The sequence below is a fragment of the Macaca nemestrina genome, chromosome 14 (genome assembly GCF_043159975.1).
Source record: "Macaca nemestrina isolate mMacNem1 chromosome 14, mMacNem.hap1, whole genome shotgun sequence".
Classification (NCBI taxonomy): Eukaryota; Metazoa; Chordata; class Mammalia; order Primates; family Cercopithecidae; genus Macaca; species Macaca nemestrina.
This window is the reverse complement of record NC_092138.1, coordinates 22610299-22623752: the sequence shown is the minus strand read 5'-3', so window position 1 is coordinate 22623752 and position 13454 is coordinate 22610299. Positions and strand designations below refer to the sequence as shown.

Genomic DNA, 13454 nt, shown 5'->3' with positions numbered 1-13454 from the left:
AAGTTCACTCTTAAGAGTAAATGTAGGGCCGGGCGCGGTGGCTCAAGCCTGTAATCCCAGCACTTTGGGAGGCCGAGACGGGTGGATCACAAGGTCACAGGAGATCGAGACCATCCTGGCTAACCCGGTGAAACCCCCTCTACTAAAAAATACAAAAAAAAAAAAAAAAAAGTAAATGTAAACTATTTTTTCTTTCAATTTATGCATAGCAGTTTTCCAAACAATTCTAAGTTCTTAGGCCTAAAGTACTTATTAAGTGTTTGGACTTAAACAGAACTGCTAGGTGTTTCTTTCGGCCTTGGGTGAAATTAAAATTTCCTTGAGTTGAGAACTCTGACCTGGAGGGAAGGTAATAATTCCTTAGGCTTCACGTGAAGGATGGAAAAACTTTACATGGTTTCCCATTTATAAGAAAAATAATGTCTTCTGACTGTAATATCAACCAGCAATTTGGGCATAACTTTTGTTTTCATAATCAGATGCTCTTCTGCTTTCCTCAAAGACCCCCTTTGAGGGAAAGAGTATGAATGTCGGGGTGGTAGAGGAAGTGGGGAAAGAAAAGGGGGTCAAAGGAGAGGAAAACCCCTATCCTGTCACACATACAGGTGACTCTTATGTGAATGAAGTTCAAAGAAATAGTCAGGGGAGCAAAAGTATGAAAATAAATGGTCAGGCCGGGCGCGGTGGCTCAAGCCTGTAATCCCAGCACTTTGGGAGGCCGAGACGGGCGGATCACGAGGTCAGGAGATCGAGACCATCCAGGCTAACACGGTGAAATCCCATCCCTACTAACAAAATACAAAAAACTAGCCGGGCGAGGTGGCGGGCGCCTGTAGTCCCAGCTACTCGGGAGGCTGAGGCAGGAGAATGGCGTAAACCCAGGAGGCGGAGCTTGCAGTGAGCTGAGATCCGGCCACTGCACTCCAGCCTGGACGACAGAGCGAGACTCCATCTCAAAAAAAAAAAAAAATAAAATAAAATTAAATAAATAAATAAATGGTCAAATCTGTTCTTTCCCCTCTCCTTTTTGTAGGTGAACTGGCTGGAGTTTAGAGCACAGGTGCCCAGCTATAGTACTTGGGGGTTGAAAGTGCTCTCAGGAATGTTCTAATATTAATTATTAAGATTGTCTCATTTTAGAGAGAGGGGAGCAGACATACACAAGGAAAGCGATCTATGGAAGGTCGCAACAACAGGGTTTGGTCTGAGCCTAGAGCCCCCACCTTCCTATCTGCTTCTCAAGCATATCTTTATGTGCCATTGGGGGCGTGGCCGCTGGTGAGGGCAGTAGGCTTTTGCTCTGCCTGCCTGGTATGGCATCATAGGTAGCTGAACTCTCATATCAAACACCCAGGGGGAAAATATCCACACTGCCCAAATCTTACTACCAGATTAGGTGTATATTCATCCCTGAGAAAGGTTTCTCTCCTTGGTTTCCTCCTCTTCTATCCAGTTTGCTGCATCTGGTTCGGTGCTTTCGCTTACCATCCTGCACACCTCTCAAGAGGTACTAATTATTGATATGGCCAGATGTTATTCTAGAAGGTCATAATCTGAGAGTAAGGGCATTGTTATCAACTGCAGGTTATATATTAGCCTCTGTTGTTTTCCAGGGCTTTAAGAGGAAGAAGCCTATCAAAATTTTAGAAAACCAGAAAGTATTCAAAAATCAGAGGTGATGGTTTTTTCCTTGAATCATATGTGTATATATAAATAAAATTATTTGATTAGTTCACTGTCAATCAGATATTCTGTTACTGGTAGCCAAAATGCTACTCTTTCCATTCCATACTTGAAAGTATCTGTTAGAATAACTTGTAGCAGTAAGTACCACAATCTCTCTGATCTTGGTTATCTCATCTTTAAAAAGGGAGATGAAAACTCATATATGTATATATATGTTCATGGAGCTTTTTCTCCCATAAAAGGAGACAATGACTATATGAGATTCACTATTTGAAATTGTCCTCTTTGCACACCAAATTCTTCTTCTAATTATATACTATGAGCATTCTGCTTCATCTGCTTCAGCCACATGAAACAGAAAGGCTAGTAGGAATTGTGCCAACATCAATTCTACAAACCTGCTGGAAATGTGAATTCTCAGGGACATCTGGAAAGTACTTTACTGGAATGTAAAGAAGCGTATCTATTCCAGAGATCTGATACGTCCATAACTTCTAAAATAGATACTACAAGCTGGTGAGAAATTTTTTTAGAATAAAAGAAAGGAGTAACAAAACACAGAAGATAGAGACAATTTTAATAGAAGAGATGAGGAAGACCAAATGCAGGAGGATCTTGTAGAAAGATGTGCAGTTGTTTAATAAAATAAGACATCTTAGAGCTATTGTTTGCTAGCTATGGGAATATACAGCATCTTGTACTGGAAGGACAGGGCTTAGAACTACACAGTTCTGGGTGTTTGTGCCCAGGTTCTACTGGTTCATAAACACACATGCAAGAGGAACCCCAGAGTCTTATAAGGTTAGGGCAAGTCATGGGTGACATGGCGCACTGCTATAAACTTTTGCTATTTTTAACTATGAACACAAATTCATTGAGTTAACGTTTATTACTAGTGTGGATGGGTGGCAAATCTCATCTGTGCATCATTGAAGACAGAGCCCATCTATCATGTCAACAGCTTCATTTGTTTCTTTAAAGAGACTTTGAGAAGAAGAGGATCTTGTTTGTTTACCTTAGTTGGTCTTCACTGAGTATATGTAGCTTACTCATGACTCTAATTGGATCACCTCATGGTGGCTATATTTCCAAATGATTCTGTACTCACTTTTGACTTCCATAATTGCCTTTCTGGATGAAATTAGACTATGGGACAAGTGGTGAATGTTTCTCCAGGAACTTTTAGGTTTTCACAATTTTAGTCCATTTATTCTGTCAACTTCAGTCTAAGTGATCTAGACCTATAGCCATCCTGTGCCCATGTTAAGAATCGCAGAGAAGTGGACCCAAGCATCCATCTGAACAAATCCTTAAATTAGTTAATTCCAGACTTCTTATTTAAAAAATATAAAATATTATTTGATTAGTTCACTGTCAATCAGATATTCTGTTACTTGTAGCCAAAATGCTACTCTTTCAATTCCATACTTGAAAGTATCTGTTAGAATAACTTGTAGCAGTAAATACCACAATCTCTCTGATCTTGGTTATCTCATCTTTGAAAAGGGAGAAAAAAAACACCTACTCTGGAAAGTTGTTGAGATAATATATGTGAAACAAACCTAATATGCTGCCTACAACATAGTAGATGCTCAATAATATTTCCCTTTTCCTGGCTTGGTTCTGCTAGAGGTAATACTTGTTCAAATTGTTTAACCATCTATGCATCAATTTGTAACTGTCTTGAATGAGGATGATATATCTTCCATCTTTTTTTAAACTTTCCACATAGAATCTGTTATGCTATAATGGACTATGTTTTAAAAACAGTTTTATTACTTTTCCCTAAGCTTGTAGACTTAGGACGTAGATTAGTAACTAAGTGCTCCATTAATTCTTCCAGGCCCTTAGAACACAATAAAATATTTATTGTAGAGCAATATAGAACTAAATACAAGGGCTGTGAAAACATTTTTATAGAATGATATGATACCACGGGATCATATTATTCTAGAACATTTAGGGCTAGAAGGGCACTTAGAACCACTTAACCTACCTTTCCATATATAGATGAGAAAACAAATATGGGGTGGGAGAAAGTAACTTTATGCAAAGTCAAATAGTTAATAGGACCAGATTATTCTGCAAAGGAAGATTTTTTTCTGGGTGAAAAACAACATTCAGGCAATAAAATCTTACAAAACTCTAAAAGAGGCTATGGGCTATTTGCTCCTAGAATTTGTATTTTAAAATAATTTATTCTATTTGAATAATGATTAAAGAAAACACAAGATGGTGTTTTGCCATTTTAATTCAATTAATGAATTTAGATACAATTCAATGGGGCAAATACATAAAAAGATCACAGGCATATTTTTGTAAAAAATTTAGCCTTCTGCTTTTCTGTTTAAAAATGTTTTCATTCTGGGAAGATTTTCTTTACAGAAACACAGAGCAAATTTTGCACCAGGAGCAAAATTTTTAATGCTATGTGATGAAATCGACATTGTTAATAAAACAGAATTGCATAAAACAGGATTTAGTTTAAGGCAAATATTTTCTTGATGGGAAAGCCAAGTCAGAGACTCAGAGTAGACTGGAATGTGGATCTTTCCGCTAACTCTGTCTGAACGCTGTAGTGCTACCATACACCATGCCATATTTAGAATATAAACTCTGAAGTTGCTGGTGATGTTCCACATCAGCAACTCTATATGTTGCTTTTACCTTTGCCTGGGATTGTGCAAGTGAATATGAAATAAGGATTTCAAGAAAGTTCAGGTGCACATGTCAAGCACTGGCAGGCACATAACAGCCACATTGTTCTTGGAAAGTCCCTGGATTTATAGTAAACTGCGAGCATGTGTACAATGCTCATGCTTTGAATGCGGGTTCTCCAGTCAAGTCAGCCTTTCACAAATAGACCTTCAGTGTGGTCTGGATTACAAGGGCTTTCCCTATATAACATACACACCTCTCTCTCCAAAAATGAAATTTATTTGAAAATATTGTCCTTTCCAATAAGCTTATTACTATCTCCAGAGGACCATGGAATAGCCTCCAAGCCTCACACATGGAATGCCCCCCGCAGCTTGTTCAAGTTTCATGAGCTCATCTGTTTTTTGCTAACAACTCCTCACACCTCTTCCCCTGCATCCTCTACATATACACAGGTCTTACAGTATTTAAAGAATTTTTAGAGAAGGGAGGTGACCTCAAGCTGAAGTCAAGCCAAATTCCACAGTTGGCCCACACACGTCGCTTCATGTGTCCAGTGATCGGCTCAAGGAGGTCATGGCCATGTGTTTGCAAAGTATAGTTAGACCCCTTATCAAAGAAGTAGACTCTCATCATAGGCCATAAATTCTTTGTGCATGTTGAATGCTGTTCGCGGAAAAGTGAAGTCCATGGATTTTCAGACTCAGAGGTTTTATGTTTTAGAGAGAAAAGCTCAAAACGATCTTCTCTCTCAAGACATCAAAATAATAGAAAATTAAAGAAAACCACTGTGTCACTGCAATGTTTTTTGTTGGTGGGAACTTTTTTGGAATGACTAGTGTATTGAGTAACTTTTGAATGTGGTGCTTTTATTTCTGGGAACAAAGAAGCAAGAATGGTCAATGTCACCATAACCTCTTAAGCTGTTTATCCCGTCTTGCTAGGGATGAACAAAGCAAGATACTTTACCCAATTAAAAGTGGCCAAGATGGACTTTGTCTCTGTCTTATCTGAGTGAAGAATATTCGTTTCAGAATCACATTTACACGCATCACCTCATTTTATTCTCACACCTCCAGGTATTACTGTTTTCCCATCATACAGATGGTGAAACCAAGGCTTGGAGAGGAGTGTGCTTTCTTGCTCATGGTTTCATATTGAAGAGCAAAAGTTAGGATTTTGTTTTGGATAAAGAACCAGGTTTTATTCTAGAAAATAATTTACTCCGTAGGGCTGTTTCTCAGAGCAATTTCAAAGGATTTCCAATGATAATTTGAGCAATCATTTAATTTGATAATAATGATGTTCCCTGAGGTGATTCTCCTAAAGGAGCCATCATTCACTTCAACACTGAAGTCCAGTATATTTGCGGATGAAAGCTCCGTCCCTTTTCTGGGACTAATGTTTAGATTCCCTTGTTCTGTGTCCAATGCTCTTCCCTTCTACCTCAGTGCCTCAGTGATTTCTGTCTTTGTTCTTGTGGAAAGAATGCTGTTAGATGACCCTTTCTGGTAGAAGCACCCTACAATGAGGTGACAAAGAAGCTCCAAACATATCTTCCCAAAAGAAAGGGAAGAAAAAAATTGACCCCAAAGCTGCATGAGCCAAGCAAAATTCCTAAGCTTTCTCTGCTTAAGTAAGTGACTCTAGTATGGATTGGACAGATTATCTACTGAAAAGGAAAGGGGATGATAGAAGATTATATGACTATAAAGTTCTATAATTATTATAGGGCATGGTCTAGTAATTACTGGCCAAATTGGAGGGTAAAGGACTTTCAGCCTGTCAGTCAGTGAATGAGGGCAGGTGGTTTACGTGGTGAGAAGAACATGAGCTTTGGATTCAGGTTTTGTCTTTGAAGTTCTAGGCCACAGTAAGCTACAGGATGTCAATTAAGTGGATCTCTTCTAAGTTCACATCCTCTTCTGTAAAACTGGAAAAAGGGCATCTATCTTACAGATTATTGGGAATATTAAATAAAACTTTGAATGTAAAGAACTTAGCCAAGTACCCAACATATAGCAACAGTAATACTCTTACTAGCAATAATAAGAACTTGAAAGGCTGTGTGGTATACTGGAAAGATAGGGGAAGTCAAAGACTTGAACTTGTGTGATAATTCAGCTGTTAGCCAAGGGATTTATTGTCATGGACTCTTGTAATAAACTATGGGAATAGAATGGGACTTCTCTGAGATTCCTTTCAGTTCAAAGCCTTCAATTATTTTACCGCTTGAGTTTGCTTGTGATATTGTGCATCGGATAAATGGAAATCCCAGGTACCCACCTTCTCACCAAGTCAGTTCTGGTGCCATCTAATGGGTCTTATTTAGACTCCCTAAAGTCTAATGTGCATTTGATTTAGACTCCATGAAGCCACTGAATTTACCCTGTGTCTTCTTACAAGAATTTAAAAATTCCTTCTACCTCTATTTTGTTTATGGATTTAGCAGCAATGTGTGGGACATGTGGTTTTCAGGGAAGGATGATTGACAGTTGATCACAGTGACAGTGCCCAGGACACAGGCATTTACATAGGTTACTCCTTGTTCCCTTGTCAATTTGTATGACTAGTGGGGAAATTAGAAGCAATAGTAATCTCTCAGTGCTAAATCTAGCAATCCTTATACGGTGCTTATCTTTCTTAGTAAATTAAAAACATTAAATCCTACCACAACCACAGTGGTGGCATCCCCATTATGTGTGTCTTAGTTGGAGCTCACCAGAAACAAAACTGGAGATGAGAATTCGGATGCCTATAATTTGATGAAGTACATTTAAGAAAAATCAACCAGTGAATGGGGAGACAGGAACAAGCCAAGCAGCGGTGCCATCTCAGGTGATGTCTCAGCTTCAGTGTGATTCCTTAGGGGATCTCTGCCAGAGTCTTTCCCCACGCAGAACAAGGGATTGAGCTTTTACACGTCCACACCAGACAGACAGTCACTGGCTACGTGTCACTCTGGGGGAGGTGAGGGTCATAAACCTCCTAGGCCCTTCCAGCTCTTTGAACACGGGAAAAGCAGCTCCAATAATACTGGGTCAGTCCTCTGAAGAGAGTCAAAGGTACAGGCTGTTTGTAATTAAGAACTGAGGACATCTGGGAAGGGCACCAACAGTGTCCAGTGATCTTTTATATCTCCTTCGAACACATTCCTTTGTCCATTTTCTACATTCCCCTGATTATAACATCATAAAGTTGGAGATTTCAGAATCTTTATCTGTAAATTTGAGCTCTTACTAAAACTTGTAACTCCCTTTATATCAAAATTGGACCCAATATCAACATTTTTCCCCCGGCTAAGGATCGCGTTAGTAAGGGGCAGTGGGGAACTTGCCCTGTGGCTGACTGAATCATCTACTTGACCACTGCTGCTGCAATGGCCAGCACCCCCTGCTCTCCACTGGGCTATGAGCCACTCCTCACTGTGGGGAAGGCTGTGGTAGCAGCTCAGTGTATGGATGCAGACTGGGCCATGCTGTGGGCAGACCTATTGTCTTGTTATGACATCTCCAATTTGCCTCTATATACCACACAAAGTTTGAAGAGTTTATAGAAGGGTTGTGAAAAATAATAGGGTTTTGTAATACATGACTTTAAAATTGCATATTTGTTTTTTTCTATAGTTAAGAAGTTAACCCTTCATAAGAGCTGTCTTCACAAAACCAGTTCCTTAACTTGCTCTTTGGTGCCCAGGTTCTTGTCTGTCTTCAGGGAAATTCGGTAAACTTCAAAGGTACAAATCTCCAGTATCTTTGGAAAACCCTACCTTCTATCCACTGGGGCTTTGTCTCATCTTCACCAGGTTCCATTCGCTTATGTCACTGGACTCTTTGTGGGATGCAGTGCTTCCCAGTGGCACATTTCCCAAGTCTGCATTTTCATGTCTGGAATAACATTCACCATAACAGTGAAAATCAATATTGTGGAAAAAGGCATGAGCAGGGTGGTCTACCACTGACACACATGCACACACACACACATGCGCATACACACAGACTTTCCCAACCCAAGTTCTAAGAAAAACTTAGATACTATGTGGTCTATATAAAGAAGAGGAAATTCATTTTGTCAAATGCTCCATACTCTTGTTAGGCCACTTCTTTCCACAGTGGCAATAGTAATTTGTGTTTCCATAGAGCTGTGATTCTTTTTGTTTATCCTTAACCCCTACACCCTACCTTTGAAATTGCAATCTAGTGGTAGAGGCCAACTATCTGTTTCACAAAGTTATTTCCTCTTGGCCTCATAGTTATTTCTGTATTTCTAAGCCTCTCTTACAGTTAAGTTATAGCAATGTGGCTGAATTCTGGCCAAAGAAATGTGGGCAAAAGTGATCTATACCATTTTTAGGCTTGGTCCCTAGAACTCTGATAAGATTTTTAATTCTCTCTCTTGTTCCCTGCCAATTGGGCAATATTAGGATGGCCTTGGAAGCCAAGATGAAAGAATTTTCATAATCCTGGGTCCCTGAATGACTACATGGAGTGCCCCCTTCTCCTGCCAGTGGCAACTAAACTCAAATAAGTGAAAAAGTAAATTCTATAATGCTAGGCCACTGAAATTTGTTAGGCTTTCTATTCATAGCAGCTAGTATTGCCCTAACACATGCCTTTCTTGGAAATAAGTAATGGCCCCATTTTTGGCCATATCTTTCTTAATGGCTTGTTTTATGCATCACAGAAACACCTGGCTACTTATAAAGCCTAAGTAAGTTCTTAGTCAAATCACTATGGCTTCTGGATGTGCGTATAGGGGTGAGGATGCAGCAAGGAGGATAGGCCATACAGCTACATGTTTTCATGACAAATATCTCTGAACACTGGACACAGTGAAATCTGAACTCATTATCTACAAACATGCCTTTCTGGTTTATTTTTAATTTCAATAATTAGCATTACCCTTACAGTTACTCAGACCAGTTTCCTTCTTTCCCTGCATTTTCTAATATAATTGCCAAAGAGTCCTTTTGATTCTTTATGTTCAACATTCCTCACATCTATCTCTCACTTTCTTCCCATTTTTACTCTCACTATTGTAGATCTGACCCTCATTATATGTTATCTGTATTATTACCCTGGCCTCATAACTCCTCAGTTTCTTCCAAAGTATTCTACATCTTACTGCCAGATTAATCTTTTCAAAGCTTTATTCTGATTATATCATTCCTCTATTAAAAACCCTTCAACAATTCTCCATTAGCAGACAGAGGTGTTCATATTATTTTTTGAGAAATTCAGGGTATTCAATGACCTGACTCCAAGACAAATTTCCAGCCTTATCACCCCCTACTCTTCTTTCTATAACTTGTATTCCATCCAGCCACACTGGGTTGGTCACTGTTCCTTAAGTATGCATTAGTTCCTAACTGTTTACCTTTTGCTCTCTTTAAATGATTTTCCTCACTATGCAATTTCCTCCATGCCCATTGCTGCCTGTCAAAATGCTGCCTGCCTTCAAGGCTCAGATTAAATACTCCATGAAATCTTTTCTAATCTCCTCAGCAAGAAGGAATGCCAATAACACTCTGCATATCCCTTCCTTTTGGCACTTGTGACATATTACTTTGACATGTAGAGGCAACAAATTCTAGTGTATTTGGTGTCAGCTAACTTAGGATTGAGTCTGGGCTGAGCCTTTTATTACTTCTGGGTGATTTTAGCGCAAATAATTTTGCCTCTCAGCCTCAATTTTCTCTCACATTAAATAAGAATGAGTACTTTTACACAAATTGCACAGTTTTTTGAATATCAGATGGAAACGTATATACATAAATATGTAAACATATAAACATACATATATAAAACACATATGTATACATATAAACATATATAAACATATATACATATATAAGCACATGTATACATATATGTTTATAATGTTTGTCTAGTATCCTCAACTATATATTAAGTTCTCTGTATCTACAAAGTATATTTTGCTCACTTTTTTTTGTGTGTGTGTCATTTTATTTAGGGGATTTGTATATAGCAGGTAATAAGTACTTGTTGAATTACTAAATATTTTAATATAGTAAATTGTCTTGGAAAAAAAGTCAAGAATTATCTTGTTTATATCCCCTATAAGCATTTCTCTTTAATGCAGTATTTCTCTTTGTCCATTTATTTAATATTTCTTTTTACACTTCCATTATTAAATTCTAATGGTACAAATTCACACTACTTACACTTATGTAGTATTTCTCTGCGTTTCTAGTCTAGTCCAGTCAAAACTTTTATAAATTGTATCTTGAGTCTTCTGATAAAATTATTTGCTTACTTGTTTCAGAATGGAAAGGTTCTGGAAATCTCCACATATAATTTTGTAGTACTTAGCAATTTGGGAATTTAGAGCTCATCATATTTTTTTAACCTCAAAGCCAACACACACACACACACACACACACACACACACACACACACAAGAAAAAGGTGTTTTGCAAATCAGATTTCTTATGAAGTGATTCTTCTTCCTTTTGCTTTAAAGGCTCATCTAAGTGTGAGAAACCAGAGGGTAAAGATCTAAGATTTGTGTGTGATATACGTATGTGGTTTATGCTTTTTCATACAGCCTGACTTGCCTTTTGGTCAACTAAGATGATTGTCTAAGAGGATTGTTACTCTTCATTTCTCTCTTCTGTTCCTTTTAATGCCATTGGTCCAGTTCCCTGCCTCAGAACTATCTAGCAGTTAGGAAAGAAAACCACAGGGGAAGGGAATGATGAAAGATTTGGAAATATTGAATAGACAATAGTTTAAAGCATGTGGACCACAATGAGAAGGTGTCACTCAGTATGAAGTGTTCATCTGGAAAAAAATCACTATTTCTTGTTTCTGTCATTATATCAATAAAGAATACAGTTAAGAGATTCAAGCTCTTATGCCTGGCCCATAGAAAGAACTGAAGGTGTACCCCTTCAGTGGGAAGAAAACTTGTTTAAGTTATTTCAGAGGCATCGTAGGATTGAGGAGTGACATAATCCCTTTCTTGGAAGAGGCTGGCTGGATTTTGTGCCATTTTCGGAAAGTGTGGGTGATGCACCAAGAATGACAGACTGCTTGGAAAAAGAACTATGTGGAAACCTCCTAACCCCCTTGAGTTTTATCTGAGGAATATTGAGAGGGCAAAAAACCTCTAGGCATTAATGTGCAAGTTTCTGTTAATCCTGATATTATAAAGTTGTGTGCCCGGAAAACTGAAGAGCAAATTTGTCTGATCCCATGGGGACTGTGTACATTTAGATGGAATCTTAGATAGTTGCAAAGATTCCTATGTAGCCTCTTCCATCTTGTCTCAAGTTGCAGGAGAGTATTTCCTGGGAAGAAAAGGAATGATGCAAATGAAAGGGTTGTCAGAAGCTGTGTTGAATCGAGGCTGTAGGGAGGTGTTCAGATAGAAATGGAGCATAATTTATTTAAGAAACTCTCTTTAATATTGTCATTACTGTTGTCTCTGAGCACTCTAAGCTCATGTAATTTGTGGTTGGAGGATGGGATCTGGTTTATGATTCCATATTCTCTCAGGTGTTTTGATGCTGGTGGAAAAGGCCATGGCAGATTGAGTAATTCAATATAAAGGTACAATCTCAATCTCTGATATTCATATTCTCTCTCTTTCATTTCTGACTTTCTGGGAGAGAACATTCTGCTCCTTTTTAATAATCTTTCCCAATTCTGCTGGGCTGTCTTTCTTACTTTCCACAACTTTCTTCTTTCACTGCTATTGCTGGCAGCCAAGTTCATCTAAATAAAAGTAAACATGTTTTTGGCAATTTTACAAGTAGTAGATAAGATCAGCTTCTTCTTTTCAAAAGGCCAAACAAAGGTAGGTTGATTAGCTTAATTCAAGATAGAAGTTGAATTCTGGAAAACAAACAAAAAACCAAAAAACAAACAAACCAGACCTTTCAAAGAAACCCACGGTGTCCCGCTGCCCCCAACCGACTGAGGCTGCATGCCTAAAGCCCTTGTCTCCTGCAGGGCTGGGTTATGTTACATAATTGTACTTTCTCACAGCTTCTTGCCGGTGACTTTTGAATGAACACACTAGAAATATTGGTCATCAAAGGAGCTGATAGAGAATGTTGATGATACCATCCCTGCTGGAAAAGTATCTCAGTGTGACACCTTCTGGACTTGTAGGCAGAAATGTATTTTGAATTCTAAGCAGTTCAAAGTAATGACCTGGTGAAGGGGGTGGAATGAGGGCAAGAATGCTAATTTTAACTACTTTCAGCTTTTGAATAAAACCTCTTTGTGCTCAGTTTACTTCTTGAATCCTTTAAGAAGTCCTGGACCCCAGTGTCTGGTATGGGGAGGCAGGGCTAAAAGCAAACTCCTCTTAGCCCTGTGACACCTACATAGTTAACTAGAAGCACACGTGGGTCCAGTTATTCGAATTAAAAACAGACCTCAATGAAAAGATATCTGCATCGTGTCCCAATACCTCCATGTCCAACAAGTTATCAGCGGGCTGTGTGGAATGAAAAGGTCTTCCAGCAGCCCGGTCTCATCACTGCCTGGTGATTTAATTCAAGAACCCAGATCATAAATTGGACTTGACGTCAAACAGCAGCCAAGGCTGAGAATCCGCCTGGGTGTGCTGGGCTTGCTGTGGGCTGACTAACCAGCAGGCATGCTGTCACGTCTGGGTCATCTGCTGTCAGTGGATGGCTCCCTGTGGGAGGTCCACGTTGCGAGCATGGCTATAGTCTAGACAGGAGGTGACAAACATGTTGACCTTTGGGATGAGATTGATCTGTGTTTTTTGACAGGAGACCTTTCCAGAACGGAGTCTCAGGAGGAAGAGTCTAGAAGTTTCATCATCTGTGAGTGTAATCAAACCTATGTATCTGCTCCACCCAGACTGGAATGCCAGTTTCTTGAGGTTGATATTTTAGAGTTAAGGAGGGATGTTTATTTACTTTATCAGTTTTCCTGAAATATTTGGACTCCAGGGTGGGGAGGGAGGAAGGAAAAGGGGGGAAAATAACTTACTTTTAATGGTGTATCAACTCTGAAACCAACTCTAGGAAAGTTGCTTTTCCACACACTGCTTCATTTAAACCTCATACAATTTTAGGAGGTTTGCGTCATCACCCTCATGTTAAAGAG

At 39.0% G+C, this 13454-nt stretch overlaps 2 long non-coding RNA genes across 4 annotated transcripts in view; one reads left to right on the top strand and one right to left on the bottom strand.

Annotated features, from left to right (window-relative positions):
• LOC139358104 (uncharacterized) overlaps positions 1-13454 on the top strand; it is a 524079-nt gene that overhangs the window by 152039 nt on the left and 358586 nt on the right. For all 3 annotated transcript variants that reach the window (XR_011612441.1, XR_011612440.1, XR_011612442.1), the window contains exon 2: positions 13115-13168. This is a non-coding gene — a long non-coding RNA (uncharacterized lncRNA). The remainder of the gene's footprint in view (positions 1-13114; positions 13169-13454) is intronic.
• The window catches only part of LOC105498696 (uncharacterized), a 100808-nt gene that overhangs the window by 54913 nt on the left and 32441 nt on the right, over positions 1-13454 (bottom strand). The window lies entirely within an intron of this gene.